At 41.5% G+C, this 6,334-nt stretch overlaps 1 pseudogene; it reads left to right on the top strand.

Annotated features, from left to right (window-relative positions):
• Nucleotides 1-210: 210 nt before the first annotated feature.
• On the top strand, nucleotides 211-3,459 carry LOC124236112 (peptidyl-prolyl cis-trans isomerase A-like; annotated as a pseudogene).
• The last annotated feature ends 2,875 nt before the right edge of the window (nucleotides 3,460-6,334 follow it).

The following is a 6,334-nucleotide window of genomic DNA, read 5'->3' as shown; positions in this document are numbered from 1 at the left end:
GGGAAAGCCTTTAAATATAAGAAAGGAAACACATTTAATTGATATGGTTTAAAAAACAAAACAGGGCTAACCCACTGGCATAGTGCTTAAGTTCATATGCTCCGCTTCAATGGCTCACGGTTATTGGGTTTGGATCCTGGGCGGGCACCTACACACTCTTCATCAAACCACGGTGTGGCAGCATCCCACACACAAAATAGAGGAAGATTGGCAACAGATATTAGCTCACAGCCAATCTTCCTCACCAAACAAAACAAAAAAACCGCCAACAGCAAACGGTGTACATTGAAAAGTCCTGCTCCCATGGGCTTACATTTATGGGTAACCACTTTTATTAGTGTCTTGGGGATTCTTTGAGGGCTTCTTTATACGAATACAAGCATATACAATCATATACATATCTTCTCCCTTTACTAAAGGTAGCACACTAGAGACATTTTCTGTACCTTCCTTTTTAAACTTAATCATAATTCTTTATATAAAGCTGGAGATGTTTCCCTACCAGTACTTATAGATTCCTCTTCTTTTCTACAGCCCATATAATAAATATTTGGTGCTCTAGACTGAATGTCTGTGTCCTCCCCAAATTCCTATGTTGAAACCTAATCCCTGCTGTGCTGGTATTTGGAGAGGGGTGCCTTTGGGAGGTGTTTAGGTCATGAGGGTGGATTAGTGCCCTTGGGGCTTTATAATCTCACTAATATCTAGCAGATGCTAGTCTCCCCTTAGTGTTCTTTGCCAGGGTTTTCTGTTCATTTGTGCTTATTTATTTTTTCCATATGAGCTTTAGAATCCACTTGGCTAGCTCCCCTCCTCCCATTTCCACGGATCCCCAAAAAATCTTGTATTTTTGACATATATTAAATAAAGACATAATATTTTTATGATGTTAAATTTCTTAACCAAGAACAAGGTTTAATTTTCCATTTGTTCTTACTGTTGTGACTTTCAAGATTGTTTTAAAATTTGAAGGTAGAATTTGAATTTGTTTATGTTTGATAGATTTAGAGAGGCAGAAAATTGGAGTGAATATGTTTCTCAGAGGGAGAATAATTTCTGAGTCAGATATGAACTCAAAGACTTGGTAGTCTTTGGGGCAGTAAAGAACCTAACTTGATAAAAAGAGGAAAAAGAAGCTAACATTGCCTGCTATGTGCCAGGAACTCACATACTATCATCCTTGACTGCAGGTCTGCCCAAACCCAGGGCTGGAAAGGTCCAGATCTAGGATGAGCCTAGATGTCCACATAGGTACCCTGTAGGGTAATGCTCAGCGGAGTCTCAAGCTGAAAGCAATATCTGACGAAGACAACAGTGGTAGGTAGGCAGGCAGGACGGTCTCGGGGCAGGAAGGGAAGGTTAAATTCAAAGAGAACAAGACTCAGTAATCTGAAAGAAAAGGGTAAAGTCCTTGCTTGTGGAGATAAAGGCATAAATAAAATAGATTTCTTTTCAGGGAGGACAAGCAATTTGGATTAAAGAATGAAGAATGTTTGGCTTTGCAGATACTGCTGTCAGTGCCAAGGAGCTATGGTCAACCCCACTGTGTTCTTCCGACATTGATGTCCATGGCGAGCCCTCAGGCCATCTCTTTTGAGCTGTTTGCAGACACAGTTCCAAAGGCAGCAGAAAACTTTCATGCTCTTGAGCAGTGGGGAGAAAGGATTTAGTTATAAAGTTTCCTGCTGTCACAGACTTATTCCAGGGTTTATGTTCCAGAGTGGTGACTTCACATGCCATAATGGCACCGGCAGCAAGTCCACCTGCAGGGAGAAACTTGATGATGAGAGTTTCATCCCGAAGCATGTGGTCCCAGTTTCTTGTTCATTGCAAACGCTGGACCCAACACAAATGGTTCCCAGAACTGTTTTCATCTGCACTGCCAAGACTGAGTAGTTGGATGGCAAACGTGGTCTTTGGTAGGGCAGAAGAGGAAGCCATGGAGTGCTTTAGTCCAGGAATGGCAGGACCATCAAGAGGCTAACTATTGCTGACTATGGACAACTCCAGTAAATTTGACATGTTTTATCTTAACCTCTAGATCATTCCTTCTGCAGCTCAGGAGAGCATCTACCACCCTCATCTGCTCACTATATCCTATAATCTTTGTACTCTCACTGCAGCTCTTTGGGTTCCATGTTCTTATTCCCTTCCAAATCCAGGTGCACTGCAGAGCTAAGTTTATGATTATGAAGTAAAAACTAAACAAAAAATGAAGAGTTTTGAGCCTGTACTAATGGAGAAAGATGGTACCTTGGAAGAAGAAAGCAAAATGAGTTTCATTTGAAGAGTTTAATGGGAAGAGGGATACCTAAGTACTTTCTTCTAGGTGCTGCATGAATGTTTGTACAGATGGCAGAAGGGCAGACAAATCAATTTTTAGTACAAGTGAAAAATTAAAAATCTAAATTTACACCAAGACTTTGGGCTTCAGTGTTTTACTAATACATTACCTTGCCTACTGTTTGCCTGTTGCAGGGAGTGGTGGGTTAGCTGGTCGGGAAAAGCAGCTCTCAGCTTCCCATCCTATTGAAAGCCTTCTCAGGAGGTTGGGGTGGGGCGTTTTGGAATTTATGCCCTTAAATAATCTGTAAGTGTTCTCTTTCTCTAACTTGAAACTCAATTTCTCATTTCCTAGTTTTCCATCTCTTTGGGCTTGAGTACCAAATCTTTTTTCAGAATCAAACATAGTATAGCTTCTTCAATGATTCTGTGCTTTTGCCTAGTCAAAGGACATCTCTGTGGATAAAAGTGGAGTTTGTGCTCTTTAACTGTCGGGTTAACTTTCTCTGGCCTGGAGATGCAGAAATCCAGGGGCAGGGAAAGTGTACCATGGAGCTGCAAGTCTGTCTCACATGACCCACTCTGTGGGCTAATAAGCAAGGGATAGTTTTAAGCATAGTTGAGTCTAGATTTGCCTAAGGATGGTGCTTTTTAATTGAGTGGATGGGTGGGTGAGGCGAAATAAAGGGAGTGTAAATACCCAGATCCCACTTAAGGCCTCAATGGATGGACCCTTTCTTGGATTCAAGTCTTGCTTTAACTCCAAGTGCTTGTAGAATCTGGTCTCTTCCCTCCACACATTTCAGGGTTGGTCTTTTGTTAAACGCTGCCATACTATATATAAGTATTCTTAAAGCTCCATGGTTAGAACCAGCTTGGGAGTAGACGGTTGTCCCAAGCTCCCTTATATTGCAAACTTGGCATGTCCTTGGGAAGAGAAAGGAGAAAGCAAGCTCAGTTTTAGTTGGGGGATGTTTCTACCTTGCACTTACTCCATTTCCTGAGCTGCACAGGCATGGCTTCTAATTGAGGGGGATGTAACTCAACAGGGTGGAGTCCGGATGCAGGAAGGAGGAGGATGGAAGTCAGTATGTTATGACTGAGCTGCCTCTCCCGCCTCAGCTTTACTGAGATATCATTGACATAACATTGTGTAAGTTTAAGGTATACAACATGATAATTTGATATACATATATATTGTGAAATGATTACTACAATAAGGTTAGTTAACACAACATTATCTCACAGTTACTTTGGATTTTTTTGTGGTGAGAACATTTAAGAACTACTCCCTTAGCAACGTTCAAGTATACAATACAGTATTGTTAACCAGTCACTATACTGCACATTAGATCCCCAGAACTTATTCATCTTATAACCGGAAGTTTGTATCCTTTGACCATCTTTACCCATTCCACCCTCTCCATCACACTCCCCCTCACCAACCCCTGGCAACCACCAATCTACTGTTTCTATGAGTTTTGTTTTTTGAGATTACATAGAAGTGAGATCATACAGTATTTGTCTTTTTGTCTGACTTATTTCACTTAGCATAATGCCTTCAAGGGTGAGTTCTTAATCTATGTTCTGAAAGTGAGATAAGAATATCAGCTCAGTTATCTGGAACAGTAACTGACACAAATACGTGTAATAATGGTCAAATGACTTGTTGGAGAACCAGAGCTTGGTGAGTTAGGTCTGGAATTGTATTGGTTCACTGTTCTATGGTTTCCTTAAGGTGCAGTATAGCTTCAACACCTGCCTTGGGACTCTGGCTGCCTTAACAGAAAAGCAGAGGACAAGACCTCTGAAATCTTCCACATGTGAGTCTGTCTACCTGTTGTGCGTGGCTTTCACTCCTAAAAGGAAATCAGCATGGAAGAAAGGGCAGTCAGGGGCTGGCCCGGTGGTGCAGTGGTTAAGTTCGCAAGTTCCGCTTGGCGGCCTGGGGTTCACCGATGCGGATCCCGGGTGCGGATATGGCACCACTTGGCAAAAGCCATGCTGTGGTAGGCGTCTCACGTATAAAGTAGAGGAAGATGGGCATGGCTGTTAGCTCAGGGCCAGTCTTCCTCAGCAAAAAGAGGAGGATTGGCAGTAGTTAGCTCAGGGCTAATCTTCTTCTTCTTCAAAAAAGAAAGGGCAGTCAGTCATGTCTAAGAAGCAGCATGGTATAGTAAAAACAAAACATGAGTTTTTGGAGGCAGACCAAATGAGAAAAAAAACCCCTAATTTTTCTATTTTCTACCTGTGTATTACTTACCTAGGGTCTACATTTTCTCATTTATAAAATGGGGATAACATCTACCTTTGCAGAGATTAAATATGACGGCACGTAGTAGCTGCTAAAAAATGCATGGTAAGTGAAGCCCAATATGTACTAATGCCCAGCATTTTAATTTCCATGCTTGGTAAGACATTTAAGTTGAAGATTCTTTGTAATTTCAGCAGGTGTCATAATTACTCAGAATAACAAAAGACAATGAAAGCATAATTGTAGTCATTAGTTATACACACTCAAATTATTTAAACAATCTTTCTAGTATAGAAAATTTCAACATATACAGAAGTAGAGAGAATGTGAAGAAGCCCCAAGAATTCATCATTCAGCTTCTACAGTTATCATCCCGACTTCTCTTATTTCCTAGATACTGCCACAATCTATACCATGTTGTGATTCCAAATAACTCTGAAACAAATCCCAGATATATCATTTCCTCTTAAATATTTCAATGGCTTTCTAAAAGATTCTTGTTTAAAAAGCTTAACCAGGAGCTAGCCCCATGGCCCAGTGGTTAAGTTCAGCATGCTCTACTTCAATGGCCTGGGTTCGGTTCCCAGGTGCAGACCTACATCACTTGCTGGCGGCCAAGCTTTGGTGGCGACCCACACACAAAACAGAGGAAGACTGGCACAGATGTTAGCTCAGGGCAAATCTTCCTCAGCAAAAAAAAAAAAAAAAAAAGGAAAAAGGAAAAAGCTGAATTGACATTATTATCATAACAAAACATCACAGTTCAACAAAAGTAATATGATTTCCTGGAGCATTAAATATCCAATCAGGGCCAGCCCCGGTAGCCTAATGTTTAAGTTCAGTGTGCTCTGCTTCAGCAGCCAGGTTTGGTTCCCTGGCTTGCTTCCTGGGCAGGGACCTACACCACTCGCCTGTCACTGGCCATGCTGTGGCAGCAGCTCACATACAAAATAGAGGAAGACTGGCCATAAATGCTAGCTCAGGGTGAATCTTCACCAGCAAAAAAAGCCAAGCCAAAACAAAAAAATCCAATCAATCACCGGTGTGTAACACTAATTTACAGCCCATTAAGTGAACGAGTTTACACCAGCACCTATATACCACTTATTTCAATTCAGGAGACAGAAGGATTCCAAACTCCAAGCCGCACCTGAAGTGCAAATTGAAATTTGGGAGTATTAAACAATTGAAGGATTTCCCAATAGTCACCTGCCATTCCTAAAGAGTTCATGGTTTCCAAATTGTGCAGGAACTGCACAGACAAAACGTTGGTTGCAGTTAATCTGAAGAAAGACAGGACATTATTAACAGTTAGGATAATTTTGTTGGATGGATCTTTATGAATCTGTGGAAAACTAGAGACACCCTGTCTTAGTCAACTCAGGCTGCCATACCAAACTACCACAGACTGTGGTTTAAACAACAGAAATTTATTCCTCACAGCTCCAGAGGTGGGGAAGTCCAAGATCAAGGTGCTGGCCGATCTGGTTCCCAGTGAAAGCTCTTGTCCTGGCTTGCAGACAGACTCCTCACTGTGTCCTCACATGGCCTTTCCTCTGTGTTCCAGATGAAAGACCTCTCTCTCTCATAAGGCCACTAATCACATCAGGAGGAACCCACTCTCATGACCTAACTTAACCCTAACTACCTCCCACAGGTCCCATCTCCAAATACCATCACATTAGGGGTTAGAGGTTATGGACTGTAGGGATTCACATTCAGTCCACAGCAAACTGACAAATTTACAAAATGATTAAAAAATTTGAAAAGTCAATAAACTAGCATGCCATATCTAAC

Source organism: Equus quagga, chromosome 2 (genome assembly GCF_021613505.1).
Source record: "Equus quagga isolate Etosha38 chromosome 2, UCLA_HA_Equagga_1.0, whole genome shotgun sequence".
In the NCBI taxonomy this organism is placed as follows: Eukaryota; Metazoa; Chordata; class Mammalia; order Perissodactyla; family Equidae; genus Equus; species Equus quagga.
This window is presented reverse-complemented; position numbering and strand designations above follow the sequence as displayed.